This window comes from Pogona vitticeps, chromosome 2 (genome assembly GCF_051106095.1).
Source record: "Pogona vitticeps strain Pit_001003342236 chromosome 2, PviZW2.1, whole genome shotgun sequence".
In the NCBI taxonomy this organism is placed as follows: Eukaryota; Metazoa; Chordata; class Lepidosauria; order Squamata; family Agamidae; genus Pogona; species Pogona vitticeps.
Window position 1 is genome coordinate 254564636 of NC_135784.1, and position 14499 is coordinate 254579134.

Genomic DNA, 14499 nt, shown 5'->3' on the forward strand with positions numbered 1-14499 from the left:
TGTGGCCGCAACCGGTTTTCAGATCATACTTCGCTGCCCAATGCATCTAACCTGTGGCCAAACAAAACAACTCGCAACCGGATGGCAACCACCTGGGATTCTGAAAGAGAAAACAAACACTAGCATCTATTGGGGGAAGATAACATATATAAGTTTTGAACCTGTTGGAGGACCACCATCTTACCTTCTTTATCTGATCTTCCCCATATCCTAGAGCTGCTGCTGTGGATGCTGCACCTATTCTAAATGAGTGGGTGCCAAATTTCCACCCCAAAATGCCCGCCTTGTGCAACCCCTGGAAAGTGGCTGACCAAAACTGGTACCTCATGAGGTGAAAGCCATTCTTAGGGCAAAATAATTCTCCTGCTGAGGTCCCCCTTACTTCAGCATAAGGAGATATGGCCCTAATAGGGCAAAGTTCTTCAACGAAACAACATCCTAAACTTATAACCTGACTTTTTTCTAATTGATCTGTCTTGGATCGGCGGAGATGGAAGAAGACTCTGTCTTTGGAGACAAATAAGTCCTCCATTTGTAACACAGCTTTTTGAATTGTCTACTTTTGACGCCCTGATCAGCTCACTAATTCTAAATGCCCCCACAAAATGTACACAGCATTGCTGCTTTAAACAATTTGACCTCATATTGGTCCATGCAAATATCATCCCAAACCTGACCTAACTGAACCAGAAATTTTGGGGACATAGGGGTGCACCTATCTTCTTACATGCCTCTTTCTTTACTCCAACGCTCTATCATTTTCGGACCTTAAAATCACTCACTGGGTCAGGTCAACCATCTGCCTTGGTATAAAATGCCAAGGCAGACACCCTCCCCTGAATGATGCGGGGAGCCAAACTTTTATGATGCATGTGGACTCCATACTGCTGTAAATGGTCCACTGTTATAGGCCATGGTCTACCCAGGCCTTCTCCCCTGCAAAAACTGAAAAATTCTTCACAGGCAGCTGCATAGCTGGGCCTAGTACTGGGAGCGATTGCTAAACTGCCCTGTTGGCTTCACTCCTCCAGTGCTCCATACCTCTTGTGGCAATACCTCTGGATGAGCCTGAGCTTCTGGGGCCAATGCCCTGAACCAGTTGATCTGCTGATGGGACATGGCATCAGCCAGCTCATTATTTATGCCAGGCACATGACAAGCCTTGAAGACAATATTAAATTTCAAGCAGTGCAGTGTAAAAGCTCTCACCAACTACCTAAAAAAAATCTAAAATCTAAACATGAAGGCATCTGCCAGATTTTCTGAGGGACCACATCCTGGAAACCCTGGTACTCTTATTGAAAAGGTCCTAGTTTGCATCACAAACCACATGAACCCAGAATTTGTTATTGTTGTAAAGTGGTATCCAAATCATGGTGACCCTGTGAATGAGCAACCTCCAAAGACCCTGTCGTTAACAACGCTGCTTAGCCCTTGCAAGCTAAAGGCCATGGTTTCCTTTATTAGGTTTTTTTTCAGTTCTCCTCTTTTCCCACTGCCTTCAATAACCGAGATCTTGAGAGTAAAAAATCATAACTAGTTGCTATTTGAAATAACTAGCGTGTTCTAAGTGGGAATGATGTCACAATCAATAGTAAATCACTGCTGATTAAACATTTCTCTGGATGTCTTATGAAGCATTTGTAAAGTTGGAAAGTCTACCTAAATCTCTTCTTCCATAAAGCTCCTTCTCCTCACCAGTTCAGGATAGTAAGTGAGCTGCAGCTTCAAAATTTCAACTCACTTCATGTGACTGTGCTGAAACTCAGTGAAGAATTAAAAATGAAGAAAAAAACGACTCAGTCATCATCTCAACAAATGCTGAACCTGCTTGGCCTCCTCTTTGTTTTCTGAATAGAACTTGGCTGATGCCTGGTGGAATGACTTCTCCAAGTGCCATGAGTTGAGTTGCCACACACCTTTCTTGGTGTTTGGAGGTGCCAACCATCAGCTTTCACTCTGATCATGATGGAAGTAATGAATGAGGGAGATCCATGACTCCACTGACGCTTAGAGCCTTGAGCTACTCTTTCAAGTGCTGGTTGACTAAATCTCTTTGCATGCAGAAAGGCAAAATGGTCTGGATGATATCAGAAAGTAGGGCTTTAGAGGATGGGCAGATACTTCCACACTGATATTATCCAGGCCTTATTGATGGGGCAGAGCAATTCTGTTCCTAGAACAAACCTACTCCCTAATGCCAGCCTAACCTTCTCAAACTGTTGTGAGGATCCAGAGAGTTAGCATCAATTACAATAACTCAGTGATAAAATGAAACAGATGAATAAAAATAGAAAAGAGCTGGATACGGATACATGCTTGAGACATGACCTCAAGATAGTACTCTGATATTCCAATCTGGTTTTGTAGAGTCTGATTTTTTTGCACATTTTTGTAAGATGCATAAAAGTGATGGGCATTTGAAAAAAAAAAACACTATGGTGTGTTTTTTTTTGGTCTTATGTTTCTGTGTTGCTGTCTCCAAGAATCCAGTGTTTCCAAGAATCTTGAAAATCATGACATTTCTCCACATCCCCATCTACAATAGTGGCTTTGTGCTAGTGGAAAACACGTCTACTTATGCAAGATGTAGCACCTGATTTTCAACACGCACTCTCTTCTTGCAGCCTTGTGGGCTATATTTCATGGAAATTTTTTCTGATCCCTGGAAGTAGGACTAAGGGAGCGAATATGTGTGCAGGGGAGAGACAGAACAGTGACAAAAACTGTGTACTCTGCCCTACAAGAATCTTTATAAACATTTCTTTACAGATGTGGTTTTCTTTGCTGCATATACACATATTAATTTGAAAGTATTTTCTTCAGCTAATGTTGTAAGAATGGTGTATTGGAAAGCACCCACTGTACCAAACATTTATTAGTACTTATAACTTCAAAAAATGTCAGGCTGATTGTATTGATTAGTCATTTGGTATTTAAGTTTAATGTTACAATCAATCAAACATTTTACATAGCTGACATTTTATTTACTCTTTCACTTCTGCTACCCATCTGGTATGCATAGTAGAAGTGGTGATGCTCTTCTCCAGAATGAAATCTATTGTCTCTTTGGCATTTTAGGACTGCTGTTTTTCTTTCAAGAGTGACTTAAAATAGGATTATGAATGGGAGTTGTACAATAAATAAATAAATAAATAAATAAATAAATGAATGAATGAATGAATGAATGAATGAATGAATGAATGAATGAATGAATGAATAAATAAATAAATAAATAAATAAATAAATAAATAAATAAATAAATAAAATTGGTATTAGATGTCACTCCAGCATCCAGAAGAAAAACAAGTCAAGCTCCATGTAAAAACATCTTGTAAAAAAATGCTCACAGACTTTACATTCTGCATGAATGGGAATATTTATGGCATTCCCAAAAGCAGGAATGTTGGAGACAACAAGGGACCTTGATGGTTTTGTACCTGATATTTAGGGGTGCTGTCTTCCATTTTGATTTATTGTCCTCCATTTTGTGTAGCTAGAGTTGTTCTGATGTTCCCATGTGTGGCAACCCCAGACCTACTGGAGTATCCCACCCTGTAGTTATGCTGCCACCAACCATTCGCTCCACCAAGTCACCCAGACCAGGAATGGATTTTAATAAACAAAAGAACAAGGTTTATTGAAACAACAAACAGGGTAAATATAAGGATCAGGTAAATAGGATACTGGAACTTGGTATAGTCCCAATCGTACACATACAACAGATTGGTTCCCATGGAACATTTTAAGGTAACGCACAGACCCTGAACCTATCAGTTCTGGCTACCTAGATAGAAACCTGAACCTATCAGGTATGTACTATCTGACGAACAGTTGTACCCAGTCTGACCCACAGTTTGACCCATAGACTCCAACTCCACTTCTCCACACCAGCTCTCCTACGATGGACTTCCCCCAAATATATATACAGTACAGCTCCTCCCCCCTGATGTCCCGCCTTCCACTCCCCATAGGATGGAACTTTCCCTCCAAACCCATGACAGACAGGTACCATCAGTGCTGTATGTGACACCTCCCCTCTTTATAACTTGTTTTGCGGGGGAAAAGCTAAAGTGCTTTTCTCCAAAAAAACAACCAGGATCAAAACACATAAACAGTTATACATTATAACACAATCCCATACGTACTCACTCTAGGTCACACATATCACTTATGCATTTAAACATTAATATTTGCAATACATTAAGTTACCTTTATTAATACAAACCAAGCCTGTTCAATAAACAGGTACATTTAACTTTTGGTCACCAAAATATACACAGTCCATGGTTTCTTCGCCGTCTTCACTCGTCGGGTCTTCTTGACAAGGCGTCAGCAACACAGTTCATTGACCCTCTGACCACCTTCACTTCAAAGTCAAAATCTTGCAGGTTTAAAGCCCACCTCATAAGTTTACTATTCTGGGTTTTCATCGTCTTTAACTACTGCAGTGGTGAGTGGTCAGTGCACAGAACAAAATGTCTTCCCCAGATGTAAGGTTTGGCCTTCTGAATCGCGTATACTATGGCCAGGCACTCCTTTTCCACGGTTGCCAAATGTCTCTCACCTTTCTGGAGTTTCCTACTCAGGTAGGACACTGGATGCTGGTCACCATTTTCATCCTCCTGGCAAAGAACTGCTCCTACCCCGCTGTTAGACGCATCAGTGTAGATGATGAACTCCCGGTCGAAGTCGGGAGCACGCAGCACTGGATAATGGATGAGCGCCTCCTTCAACCTCTGGAACGCCTCCTCACAGTCGCTGGTCCACGGGATGCGGTCATCAGTCTTCTTCCGCGTCAGATCGGTCAGCGGAGTCGCCATCTCGCTAAACCTCGGGATGAACTTTCTGTAGTAGCCCACCAACCCAAGAAATGATTTGACTTTTTTCTTGGTGTTGGGTCTGGGCCAATCACGAACGGCTTCTATCTTGGCCTCTAGGGGTTTGATCACTCCTCCCCCTACTATGTGACCCAAGTATTTTATTTCTGGGCTACCCAGCTGACACTTGCTTGCCTTTACTGTTAGCCCTGCTGCACTTAACCTCTGCAGCACTATCTCCAGGTGTTTCAGGTGATCTTCCCAGGTATTGCTGAAGATCCCTATATCGTCAATGTAGGCCACAGTAAAGTCACTGAGCCCTGCTAAGGTCTGGTCCATCAGCCTTTGGAATGTGGCTGGTGCATTTCTGAGACCAAAACTAAGGACTCTAAACTCATATAGACCGAAAGGGCTGCAAAATGCGGTCTTTTCCTGATCCCTGGGATCAATCCTTAATTGCCAGTAACCCTTTACTAGGTCCACGATGAAATGAACCGACAACCCCCTATGGTTTCAATCAGGTTGTCTAGCCTGGGCATTGGGTAGGCATCAGGAGTGGTTACGCGGTTTAATTTCCGGTAATCTACACAAAATCTAATGCTCCCATCAGGCTTGTCCACCAGGACTATCGGAGAGGACCAAGGACTAGAAGAGGGGACGATTATGTTCTCCCTAAGCATCTCGTCCAGCTCCTTCCGCACCTTGTCCCTATAGGGTCCCGTCACTCGGTATGGGGATACTGCTTGCGGGGTTGCATCCCCTGTGTGGATCCGATGCATCACTCCCTTCACTATCCCCGGCTTATTTGAAAAAACCTTATGATATTTAGTGAGCAGCACTTTTAGTTCTTGCTGCTGGTCTTGGGTGAGTGCAGGACTGATCTTCACCTCATCTGGGTTGTAGTTCACTTCCCCTCTACCCTCCCAGAAGGGTAATTCAGCTTCCTCACTCTCAGCTGCTTTTATGGCAAATAAAACCCTCTGTTCCCCTCTGTAGTAGGGTTTCAGGGCATTCACATGTACCACCCTCCGTGCTTGGTGTTCCTCCTGTTCTATAAGGTAGTTCAGATCCGACATCTTGGAAATGACCCTGTATGGTCCTGCCCATTTGAGCTGCAGTTTGTTCTCTTTGCAGGGCCTAAGCCAAAGCACTTCCTCCCCTGGGTTAAAGTGCCTCTCCCTGGCTTTCTGGTCATACCAGGTTTTCTGTCTGACCTTCTGAGCTTGCAGGTTTTCTGCTGCTAGCTCTAGGTTTCTCTTCAGGTCATTCATTAAAGTGTCTATATACATCACAACATCTTGTGGGTCATCCTGGGTGATCTGCTCCCAATTCTGTTTGATTAATTCAAGTGGACCTTTTACTTTTCTCCCAAACAAAAGTTCAAATGGACTGAACCCGGTACTGGCTTGGGGCACTGATCGATAAGCAAACAAAAGGGATTGCAGCTTCTGGTCCCAGTTGTTTGGATTCTCCGCCAAGTAAGCCCTAATCATGCGCATCAGAGTCCCATTGAACTTCTCTGTTAACCCATTACTTTCGGGGTGATAGGCAGTGGTTTCCTTGTGTTTAATTCCACAGATTTGCCATAACCGTTTCATGAGCTTTGATGTAAACGATGTGCCCAAATCTGTGATTATTTCTGAGGCAAATCCCATCCTGGACATATACCCCACCAAGGCATCTGCCACTGTGTTAGTTTCGATGTTAGTCAAGGGAATGGCTTCGGGGTACCTCGTGGCATGGTCCACAATGGTGAGAATGAACCGGTTCCCCCTCTTTGTGGCCTTGGGCAAAGGTCCCACAATATCCACTCCTATACATTTGAACGGGGTGTCAATCACAGGCAAAGGGCACAACTTCGCTTTGGTCCTGTCACGGTTATTCCCCTGCCTCTGACACACATCACATTGTTTACAGAACTCCTTGATCTGCTTCCCTATTTCCGGCCAGTAAAAATTTTGTGTGATTCTCTGCTGTGTTTTGTTCACCCCTAAGTGCGCAGTAAACATGTCAGAGTGCCCCCTTTGTAAGATCATGGGGCGATACTTTTCAGGTACCACTAGCTGACTTCTGATCCCATCTCCCCCTTTTGAGATATTCATCAGGGTCTCTCTATATAAAATTCCCTTTTCCTCGCGAAATCTCGCTGGGGTTTCAGGTGTTAGCTGGGTGTCTGTCACCTTTTCAAAACACTTTCAGAGAGTGGCGTCTGCCTTTTGCTCTTGGCCAAATTTGCTGTCCGTGGTTAAGGTTTCTGCCACAGCTTCGGGACTACCCTCATCTGCTTCAGCCTCGGGCTCTTCAGTACCCCCCTGAACTGTCCCCGTGGTAGCTTGTGAGCGTGTAATCACTAGCACCCGTTTCACATGTTCAGCCAGGTCATTTCCCACGAGCACGGCTGCTGGCGGTGTCGATGAAATCGCTAGACGCCAAACTCCCCTCCAGCCTTGAAAGCTCACAGGTACCTCAGCTACTGGCAGTGAGATCACCTGCCCCTCAATCCCTGCCACCTTCAGGCTCTCATTTGGGATTATATACTTCCTAGGAATAATGTCTGGATGGCACAGGGTCACCTGGGAACAAGTACCCCTTAGCCCCCTATACTGATGGTCAAGTATTCCTACGTCCACCCCAGCGGTCTCAAACAATTGCGAATCTGTCCTAACTAGTAAGCAGCGCTTGACCTCCACAAGAGGACCATTTTCCCCAGCCTGATCAGCAGATGTAACTGGTCCAGAGTGAGTAGCCATGGTAACAGGCTCCCTCAATGGCAAGGAGCTTTGCTCTGTCTGGACACAGAACACAGCTTTTGGCTTGGTTCCACTCAAATCATGAGGCAAATTTCCCTTTAGCTGCTTTAATTTCTCACACTCTGAGATTAGATGGCCCTTTCCTTGACAGAAATAACATTTTCTGCTGTACTTGGAGTCTTTCTCATCTGGTTTTGGTTTTCCCTCCAAAATCTGAGGTCTTGGTGGTTTCATATCCGAGGGCTTCCCTTCAACATGGGCCCCTCCCCCTTGCTGGTTTTTCCCTGGTCCCTGAGAGTACCTGCTGTAGGTTTCTTTGGGCTTACCCACAGATTTCCCCTCAGCACCTAAGGGCTTCCTTATTTGGGAAATAAAATCTGCGATCTCCGCCGCTTCTGTCACCGTTTTAGGTTTCCTCACTCTCACATGGAACTTTAGTTCCCCATGCAGGACTGAATAAAATTGTTCCAGCGCTATCAGGTCTTTGAGCTGCTGGAAGGTCTCTGTCCCCTCCTGAGGCAGCCATTTCTCTAGCAACCTCACCAGTTGGGCCCCCACTTGGGTAAAAGTCTGCTCTGGTTTTTTTTGTGAGTGACCTGAATTTTTGCCTCAGCTGTTCAGCATTTATTCCATGCCGGGCAAACACCAGTTTTTTAAACTCAGCGAAGTCCTTCAGCAGTTCCACTGGCATCTCTGCATAGACTTCTGCCAGGCTGCCACTGATTAAAGATCGCATAATGGTCATCTTCTCAGTTTCCCTTACTGAGAAGTCCACAAACGCTCTTTCCACGAGGGAAAAGAACACCTCAGGGCAATCTCCCTTGTTGTACGCAGGGAATTTCTTCAGGTCAGTTTTAGACAGGCTGCCTTCCCCATTCCCTGGGTTCCCCTCATTATTATTGTTATTCCTATTTCTACTCATTATTTCCAGCTTCTTCAGCTGAAACGCCATTCTTTCTAACTCCAACTGTCTCTGTTTCTCTTCCCTTTCCATTTCAAATTGTCTTTGTTTCTCCCTTTCCCTTTCCTCCATTTCCCTCACCCTCAGTTCATGCTGTTGGGCTAGGAGCATTCTTCTGAGTTCTGAGGTCAGTTCTCCCGTGCTCTCATCCTGCACTGAGCCAAATTCCTCCTCAGAACCTTGGTCTCCCTGTGGTTCTCTCACTTTCCCCATTTCTGCCATTTGGCTTCGAGTCAAGGGCATAATCCCCCCCCAGAACAGGCTGCCTTCAAAAGTCACGCCTCAAAATAAAACGACGACTTTTTTCCTTTTGCCTCAGAAACAGCCTTCTATAGACTGCTGCTGTTCCTCCAGCACCAACTTGCAACTGTTGCCACGTAGAATCCACCCCCTCTGTTAGGCCTCTCAGCAGACAGGCTAGATCACTGTTACTTCACGCAGCTTTGCCTCAGCCCTTTCCCGCCACACGGGTTGCCTCAGAGCTCCCTAATCTAGTCCCCCAATCTGAGTTTGCACGTTCTTCCACTAGCCTACCTCCCCGTGAGGTAAGCCTAGAAGATTACCTACGCGCCCTCAGATTTTCCCTGACTAGACCCCCCTTGCTCTGGGCACACTTGCCAAGGCTTTGCTGGACCACTGGACAACTGGACCAGTCGTATCCTACCGCTGGAGACCAATCAATGTGGCAACCCCAGACCTACTGGAGTATCCCACCCTGTAGTTATGCTGCCACCAACCATTCGCTCCACCAAGTCACCCAGACCAGGAATGGATTTTAATAAACAAAAGAACACGGTTTATTGAAACAACAAACAGGGTAAATATAAGGATCAGGTAAATAGGATACTGGAACTTGGTATAGTCCCAATCGTACACATACAACAGATTGGTTCCCACGGAACACTTTAAGGTAACGCACAGACCCTGAACCTATCAGTTCTGGCTACCTAGATAGAAACCTGAACCTATCAGGTATGTACTATCTGACGAACAGTTGTACCCAGTCTGACCCACAGTCTGACCCATAGACTCCAACTCCACTTCTCCACACCAGCTCTCCTACGATGGACTTCCCCCAAATATATATACAGTACAGCTCCTCCCCCCTGATGTCCCGCCTTCCACTCCCCATAGGATGGAACTTTCCCTCCAAACCCATGACAGACAGGTACCATCAGTGCTGTATGTGACACCATGATTCCGAGATGGGCAAAGCATGTGCATGCCGCAGTATGTTTTTGGAACACAAAGGGAGCTGGAGGCAGATGTTGCTTATCATACGCCATTAGCAAATTTATTTAATTTAGCTATGCATACCTGAACTTATCATGCCAGAATACTGGTATAGGAGTAGTTCCCATGCCAGTATTACTCTTGAAGGCATAATGTAGTAGGGATGTATTACTCAACTGCAACTTATTAATGTAAACAGCTAAAAAATGTCTAAAGGTTGCTTGATTTACTCAATGGGCACTCAGACCTCTTGTGTTAGTTTGTGAGCCATGATGTCTTCCCTTCCAATCCAGTGGATACACCTGTGTGTTTTAAGTAGTGATGGGCATGAAGTGAAAAACTAGTGGTATGTTATAGTTCGTGATACATGGCTACCCACGAACTGGTTCACAGTTAATTTTTCTCATTCATGGGAACCTACCACCTCTGCCCCCTCTTCCAACTGTCTGCCTGCCCCCTTCCCACTGCCGCCTCCCTATCTGGGCCTTCTGTGTCCTCCACTTCCTCATTTGCCTCCTCCTCCACCACCACCACTGTCATCCCTTCCAAAAGCTTTTCTCTGTGCATGATAGGTGGGCACATGCGCAGAGACAGTGGGCTTCATTCTTGGACGTTTTCCCATTCATGCCCATTTCTGAAGATGGAGGAGAGGAGGAGGTGGCAGGACCAGGTGGGGAGGTGAGGGGGCAGCAGGAAGAGGGTGGGCGGGCATCTGCTTTGCCAAAGCAAAATGAAGCGCTGAGTGGGAAAAAGTTCAGCTCTTTGTTTCCTTTCAGCAAAACAGGTTGCATGAACCAAACCATGAACTAAATAGTTTTTATCCTAGAGCTATAATTGCAATTAATAATGAGCTTAAAGACCACCAGTAGTGAATAATTAGTTGGTCTGTGTTACTTGGCCTGAGGTGTAGATGTTTGTATTTTTAGTGGGGGACTTCTAGTGGGTGGGGAGTGTTTGGGGAATGTTATGTATGTGCATGTGTCTGGTCTCTGGGTGTCTGTGAATTTCGTTGTATGGTATACTGTGTATATACTTACAATGACAATAAATTATATTATTATTATTATTATTATAAACAGGTTTGTGGTTTTCTTTAGTTCATATGTTGGTTCATGCCCATCTCCTGTCTCCTTTTAAGCAAGCCCAGAGATTGTCTGTTGTTTCTGGGGGATCATCTCAAAACCTGCTCCCCTGGAATCTTACGGATGGACCCATGAAGTCCTGGCAGAAATAAATGTGCTAGAGATGACGTAGGATCATTGCAACCTTGGCAATTATGTTGCTTAATCTAAGCCAGTGGTGTCGAACTGTGGCCCTCCAGATGTTCTTGGACTTCAACTCCCAGAAGCCTTCACCACCACCTCTGCTGGCCAGGATTTCCGGGAGTTGAAGGCAAAGAACATCTGGAGGGCCACAGTTCGACACCACTGATCTAAGCCATAGTGTGCAGTAATACTGGCCAGAGTGTGTAGTAGAACATAAGCCATTTTGTCTTTTGGAAGGCAGCCCCATAGTGCTGTGGGCCCATCATAGGGAAAATGAGGACCATGTTTGCAACTTCCCCCTGTTACCAAACTGGCCAGGTTTGCAAAACATCCCCACAGAGTCTCGTTATGCCTAGACATTTCTGTGTACACCACAAACTGTTTTAACTGGAAAATTTGTCAGGTCAAGGAAAAGTATAGGTTAAAAAACAGTGGCAGGCAAGGATAGCCTCAAAGATAAAGGTGAGCCAATCCCAAGAGGAAATGACAGGAATATAGAACTAAACAATGCCCATCAAAATTGCCTAAGACAAGAATGCCCCTAGCCAAAAAGTCATTTCACATAGCTTTCCTTTAGAGAGAGGCTGGATAAATTTAATCACTGTTTGTTCTTATACTAAAAGGATTGTCTGGAGGTCTGGGAAAGCAAATCCTAGAATGGTCTGCCAAGTTTCTTCTCGTTTAGCAAATTCCAGGTCCATGGTCTTTAGATTAGCCAGGTGTGCAAAGATTACAATCAGGGCAAAACAAGACACATGACTAAGAAGGGGTCAGATCTCCAGTCAGCCTGACAAGAAACCACAGTATATAAAAAGACATGCAGCAGCCATATGAGTTGTTCAGGTTTAGGATCAGGTTCTTCTTGCTGTGTCTCTGCCTGAACCTTCCAGCTGATCCTCCCAGCTGGAGTTCCTACACTCCATAGCTCCAAGGCAGTCTAACCAGATGAAGAAGAGGTAATATTTGTCACTTATTTATCTTCTGGGAGTATGTTCCCCACACATTGGTGGCTCCCCAATCTCCCCCCTCCCTTTCTTGTGTGTGCATGTGTGTGCGTTTCTGCGATTTAGGGAAGGATGCTTCCTTTGAACCCTCTCAGCCATATCAGTTTGCTTCTTTTGAGTCTACAGTATATTTCCCAATCTTAGTTATACTTCATTGTTAATCTCTGCTATATTGTAATGATTTTGTATTCAATAAAATTCCCCTTCTCAATAGCTCTCTGTAAGTGTGATCTTCTAAGCCCAGTCTTTGTCAAGACACACTATTGCCATACTTCAAAGGTCCCTTATGGGTGTATCTTGGATTGTGTGTGAGTGCACTCATGTTCTAGGAGCATACCCAGTAACACTTCATGCATTCCAAATTCTAAATAGGCAGATGCTGATGAGAAAGCATAGCTTACTCCAATTGTGTAGATGTTAGCACATATGTGTGTGTGCGCACACGTGCATGTACATGCACACACACACACAGAGGCACACATAGACAGACAGGAACACACACACACGCATGCACACACGCACGCACACATGCACATGCACATGCACACACACACACACCTTGCTGGTTTTGCCCTTTCAATGAACAGAGAGGGAATGACAAAATATTTGGCTTTCAAGAGGGTGAGGTATTTTATAGCAAGCCTGTCACAAGACAAGAAGGAGAATATGAAAACAATTTGAGACAAATTAAGGGGGGAAAGCACAAATAATTCTTCAACAGAATGATGTTTTAATGCAAAGGACAGTGTCTGCGAAGCAACCAACATGTATTTGACACAACTCCGGGAGGCAGTGGAAGATAGGAGGGTCTGGTGTGCTCTGGTCCATGGGGTCACGAAGAGTCGGAAACGACTAAACGACGATGACAAAGGCAAATTGCACAAAATTACAGTGGTTGCTGATTTGTTGCATGCCATTTGAAGAAGCAGAGGCATCAGAAGCCCTCCTGTGCTGTTGTGCTTTGCTTCTCTGGGTGAAAGGATATCAATTTTAGGCAGAGATCCTTCCTGCAGTTTACAAAAAGATGGCTTGTCTTCCTTGTCTTGTTCTCACATTAAGATGAGGAATCTTTGGGGATTTGGACATTCCTCATGGAGGTGCAGTCAAGACAGCCTAAACTGATAAAAATGAAGAATTTAGTGAGTGTTCCTTGTGTTCCTACTATACACATACACATGCATGTACATACATGTGTATATGACATAAATTGCCTAGACAACAGAATGCATTTATTATTTCTGAGAGCTCTGACTTGCTCTGAACAGATTAATGGCACAAATCAATAAATAGTGTAATTTAATATATTAATATGATTTCACATAATTTCATCATGTATTTATGGTCCTTTTGTCTTACTGTCTTGTTGTTCTGTTTAAATATTGTAAGGGATTGCAAAGGCACCATCAATAACAGGGTCACTTTCTTGAAGGAAGTAATAGCTACACTGAATTAGAGGAACCACAGTAGTGAGATGCTGAGACAATGGATGTAATGCTGAGACTTTATGTGTGAAATCCTGGCTAAGATTCCTTATCAGCAATGAATAATCTCTTCTCTGGATACACAGAGAGACTGAAATATATGGCAGAATGCTAAATATATAATGAAGGTATTCATCAAAAAGATTCTGTGTGTAGGGAACACTCTGTTTTACTAAAGGTGATAGGAAGGGCTAGGCCTTCTTGTGTGTTTATTTGCACTCTTGCTCCTGTATATGCAGCAAAGAAACTAGGTCAGGACTCTTGCGTACAGGAAGCTTCGAGAATGAAAGAACTGAAATACTTTTCCTTATGAAAAAAGGCAGTGCATCAGAGACAATATGCAGTCAGTCATTTTAAATTTAGAAATGTGCAAGGAAAGTGACCTGTAGAACTGACTGTGCCAAATGCAAAATAGCTCCAAGAAAATATAAATATGTAGAACTGAATCTTTATGAGCAGCACTTACTTTTATTTTTATTTTTATTTGGGGGACGTGGTGGCGCTGTGGGCTAAACCGCAGAAGCCTGTGCTGCAGGGTCAGAAGACCAAGCAGTCGTAAGATCGAATCCACGTGACGGAGTGAGCGCCCGTCACTTGTCCCAGCTCCCGCCAACCTAGCGGTTCGAAAGCATGCAAATGCAAGTAGATTAATAGGGACCACCTCGGTGGGAAGGTAACAGCGTTCCGTGTCTAAGTCGCACTGGCCATGTGACCACGGAAGATTGTCTTCAGACAAAACGCTGGCTCTGTGGCTTGGAAACGGGGATGAGCACCGCCCCCTAGAGTCGAACACGACTGGACAAAAATTGTCAAGGGGAACCTTTACCTTTTACCTTACTTTTATTTGTCAACTTGTGTCATGCTTACCCACTGCTTACATATTGATACACTGTACAGAGTATTATGGCAGCCAAAAGAGGAATCTATAATCAAAGGAACCAAGGAAAGTGCACAGGAGCATATGAGGCTCATGACTGGAGTGTGG